At 35.8% G+C, this 5172-nt stretch overlaps 1 long non-coding RNA gene across 1 annotated transcript; it reads right to left on the bottom strand.

The window, feature by feature from the left end:
• Positions 1-1023: 1023 nt before the first annotated feature.
• On the bottom strand, positions 1024-3047 carry LOC146733927 (uncharacterized). The gene is made up of 4 exons (XR_014931656.1): positions 2850-3047; positions 1925-2133; positions 1470-1640; positions 1024-1331 (listed from the first exon to the last, which is right to left on the bottom strand). It is a non-coding gene; the product is annotated as an uncharacterized LOC146733927 (long non-coding RNA).
• Positions 3048-5172: the final 2125 nt, after the last annotated feature.

Genomic DNA, 5172 nt, shown 5'->3' with positions numbered 1-5172 from the left:
GTTACCAGTAGCATTACGCGATTTTATAGTCATAAACTACAGAAAGAACGTCCAATTCAACAAATCACTGATAACGCTAATAAACATGGGCATATCATGATAATTTCAAATTATCACATCGTGGTATCGGACCGATGAGCGTTGATTCACGTGACCTTATTCCTTGTCAAAAGTGGACCGAACAATTCATTATACCACACAAAAAAAGACATTTCGCGTCGTCAAACTGAAAAGCCATCACAAGTAAATAAAATCACTTCACTGGTCGGCAAGTATTTTTTCAAACGACAAGCAGACCAATGTGTGCATACTGAAAAATTAACAGTTTTTTTTCAAGGATGGACCAACACTACATACAATGCCAGAGTCTTGCCCACATCATTCCGTACATCTTTTATTGTCAACAATACTTAAAGCGGGGAGTCGTCATCTGCACATGCGTCAGATGGCCATAGCGTGTCATTGTTTACAAATAAGCGTCTACCCTTTGCGTTTAGAGTGTGTTCTTATCGTCGCTTGGGAATTAATTCCCGCGCGTGCGCAGCTGACGACCCTCCCGCTTTAAAAGTACAATTTCTCATAAAAAATATCTATTTGTACTCAGGGAATATAACTATTGAACAATTGTGCAGTGTACTACTGTCGTAGTGGGCGTCATGAATGCAGACTCAGAATGTGGTCAATAACAATGACTGTGGGAAACGGCGCAATACTCGCGCTATGCTCAAATATGTGGTCATATAACATTATGAGTTATATAGTGGGTGCCAAAAGAAATGTAAGACATGTGTAAAGCTGCAGTATCCCATTTGTCGGTGTTGGTGTCACGTGGTGTGTCAGTTTGTCGCCACCTAGTTGATTGCAAATTATCTAAAATACATTGAAACGTTCTATTCTAAATATACCTCACCAGGACTTAGTAGGTTTCACCTAACAGTATCTCATGATTCTGAAAAATGAATTTCGAACGAAGATGCTTGTAGCTGACGCAATCAAACGTCACATACGAAGATGGTTCTTCTGAATTTGGGATCGATTACATTCTGTCGTGTAACTGAATCTTTTTGAACGTGAAAACTGTTTGCACTTTTTAGAGAAAATAAACAACCATGACACCTTCCATGTTTTACGCAACATGCAATCAATGATAAACTAATATGAAAAAAATGACATTTGTTGTGCCAAATGAATATTCATGAAATAAAATGTTATAACCCAAAGATTGCTTAAAATAGCACCAGCTCCAACACTACTACTTGTAGCATTCTCTACTGAAAGTGTTGTCCCTTGTGTAGGCACCAAAGGTCGGCCACTGTTGACTGTAGTAGTACCTGTAATGTGAATATATATATATATTAAATTATATTATATATATATATATATATGGTATATTAAATTAGAACTGTACTCAATTCTCAAGTTATCAGAATTCATATTGAGTAAAACGATTCGATTGTGATCCAACTTACTTCCACATAAAGGTACCGAGTCATCCCATGTTCCATTATAACACGTCAGAGTAGAACTGCCTATCAAGGTTTCCCCACCTTCACACTCGTACTCAACGGAACCCGCGTGTACGTAACTTGCACCGTCGACTTCTCTGCCATTTTCTGGAGCGTTGGGTTTTTGGCAATTCACTACAAAAGTGAAAATGTTTGAAGAATATATGTCTATGATTAATTTGCCATTCGAGCGTACGTACAAATGATTCACAATTCCATAAAAATATGTAATTTATAAAGTGACAATACTTACAACATGGGAAGGCGATTGTTTATTTGTATTAGTAGTTGCATTACACGCCCCAAAACCTACACCCATATATGAAAATCAAGTGTTTTATACTAGTACGAGTATATGGTTGAGAGTACACTTGGAGAATATTTCTCATCTCTTAATTATAATTTTCATTATCACTTACAGAAACATAATTCTGGTGGAAGAGCTGTTTGTATATTACCCCGACCGTCCAGTCTCCGTCGTCGCACGTGAACATGTCTACACCGTACGTTGTGGTATTAACACCACATGTAAACGTAACCTGGACACCTGTCTCATAAAATGAACCATCTACTGTTGGATCTAGACTTCGTGATCCTAAACTTGGATTTCCAGGATCCTGACAAAGTTCTGGAAAATAATGTTGTTGAAAACTAGTTTTACAGCTACAAGTATACCAGTGAATATTTGCAATAACCGTTCTATATGACATAAAATATCATTCTGTTATAAACGGTATGTATTACACTCAAACATAATAAGGAGGTGATTATAATATCTGGAAGTAAAAGTATGATAAATTATCATAAAATTTCACCAGCGTTTTCAAGCCTTACGTAATGTTAAATCCAAAGCCGTTCCATATTAAGTGTTGTAATATAACTCCTTATATGGGGTTGGGAATAAATCTACGCGATTGTTCAAAACATCCCTGAAAAATGTACGCTACTTTCGCACTGTTTGTCTGTGAGTAGTCGGTGATTTAATAATACAAGTATATACTACACTGAGTTGAATTATGCATAATCAAATATTGCAAAATAAATTGGTAACATACATTTCACTTAACCTTGGAACAGAACATTTCCATTAATAACAAAATATTTTACAATATACTATCTATTGATGTTTTCGTACTTATATTAACATGACACATTTAGCTTTTACTTACATGCCTTAAAAACAAAGTATTAATTTAATCCAGCAATGGGACTTAATGTGACATATATGAAAATTCACTTCTCAACACCTGGAATACCATGTGCACCTCCTTATTGTGTTTGAGTGATTGTTTCTAACTATATGTAGATATATTACTGTCACAGTTCAATCATACAACTACTTACTTGCGCAAGCGGAATCACCCAGCGTCGGGGTTATACTAGATGTACCCATAATTGTGAAGCAGGTATACCCTGTATTTGTAGACACAAAACCATTATCACACTGTACATATATGAAATCACCAGTCGCCAGCCCTTCGCCTGGTGGCGTCACCACTGATGTATTGTTACACAATCCATCTATCGCTGTACTATAACAATCTACGTTAGCTGGATACGCTGGAAGAACACAGTCCGCTGTAAAACAAATATTTGAGTAGAGTTTCATGTTACACACGATTTTCGTCAGTTTATCCGTACTTTACAAGAGACTTCTAATTCTAAAGACTATGAGTTAACTTAAAGCAATGTAATTGTAATTGAGACGTTAATTTTTGTGTGTGTGGCATGCCAGCATGGTGCATGGTGATTTGTATTCCCAGGTGAATCACGTGAATATCACACATGTAGGGCTTGTACCGCATTGAATGAAGTGTTTAGTTGGATTCTACCTCTTTCCCTGGGACGGTGATCCTGCGGACTGGTGGGTCAGTAAGTGTATCACAGAGGAGAACTTCACACATTTTAAAACGGCAAACGTATCTATACACAGTGGTATATGAACGTTCTGAATAAGAATTGTATTATAATATTATATCCCCTGGTCAATTTCAACGCAAGAGAGAACGTAATTTAATTTGATATGATATGATTTTATTTCACCAAGAATAACAATTCTAGTAATCTTTTAATAATAATAATAATAACCAACCGTCTTTATAATAACACTAATTTATTCGTTGACTGTGATATATTTAAATCGTGTCTAATGAGCATGGATTATTTGAATAATGACATATTCGTATTTATGATTTAAACTGATGAACTCAAGTGTGGTACATTGATTCGTGGTCCTCCACGAAGCCATTCCTTTCAACAATCAAATTGCGTGTGTGTAGTACGGTATATTTTATCGTACACAATCATCATAAAGGTATGCAATTGTGCTGTTAGTTTACACGTCATTTCCGCCTAAAAAACGACTAGAAAGCACGTTTCAATAATTCGTCATGAGTTCTCAAAATTACTGTCAATCATGGGTTTATCAAAAATTCAAAGTGTGAAGCCCGAGATATTTGTTCAATTGCTAGGTGCATATATGTAAGCATTGTACTGATGATATTAAGTGATATATTTTAAACTGTCCGATCACTTTGTGGAAACTGTGAAAATAGAGACGACTTGGTCACAATGCAAAATATAAATGTACATGAATAAAATTTGTGAAAGTTATGTGTTTATGGGAAAGCACTATGTACAGCTTTTATAATATTTAAATATCATAACAACACATTAACACGGTGAACTACACTCGTGTCACGTGGTCATATTACTTAATCGTTTTGGATTTTTTTCAGCCATTAAATAGAATTTCATGGCCCCGCTAAAAGTGTAACTAAAATATTTATTTCAGATAAAACAAAAAAAAAGTGATCCATGGTATTGATATTGATAATACAGTAGTTCTCTTTTTGGAATATTTGGTGGCTCTGAAAGATGTCTATTCGGTTTGGTTTAGATGTAAAATTGAAAGATACATATTTGTCAGGCACATCTAAAAAAATAAAAGTTCAAGTTCTTCCGTATTCATTTTATTCTAGGAGAAAACGCCCAGTAGAAGGGCCAGTTAAAATGGCACCAGTTGTATTGTCGATAGTGTTCTAGAAACTTGTGGTCATAGCAATATCGTATGTGGTACTGTCGACCACAAGCAAAACAAACCTAAAAAAAGCATTCAATAGATTGAGTGGTTTCCTTGAGCGTTGAACAATGATAATACATAGTGTAGCACAACGGAATTAACCCCTGCGTTGAAATGATAACAGCTATGCCAAATAAAGAACTGGACGGGCCGCAAAACACACCTTGATTCACAAATAACAACATTCAGGCATGGCGGTCAATGGCAAGAGGATTCACTGTGTACGTTCTACATTGTACATAAATACGTTTAACTGTCATTATAATATATTTATCTGCGAACGAGTTTGCTCACATATTTGTATGACGTCATCGGCACTTGTAATCAGACAGTACACGGTTTACGCCACCTTCGGCTTTGTATCAGTTAACACTCCTGCCGCTACGGGCGTTATACATACACACACCAAAATTCAACATTAGCTCTTGTGAACGCGTCCATGTTACGACTAGTATTTAATTTTCACTGAATTCAAGCAATGAGTTTTATAATTGTACATTTTCACGTGAATTTAATTTGGCGGTTTTCACATGAAGTGGTTATAAATGTTGTGTTTTGATTGATACTCCAAAATGAGCAAATTTG

This window comes from Saccoglossus kowalevskii, chromosome 15 (assembly GCF_978046115.1).
Source record: "Saccoglossus kowalevskii chromosome 15, keSacKowa6.1, whole genome shotgun sequence".
Taxonomy (NCBI): domain Eukaryota; kingdom Metazoa; phylum Hemichordata; class Enteropneusta; family Harrimaniidae; genus Saccoglossus; species Saccoglossus kowalevskii.
Note: the sequence above shows the minus strand (reverse complement) of the source record. Positions and strands in the feature narration are given on the sequence as shown.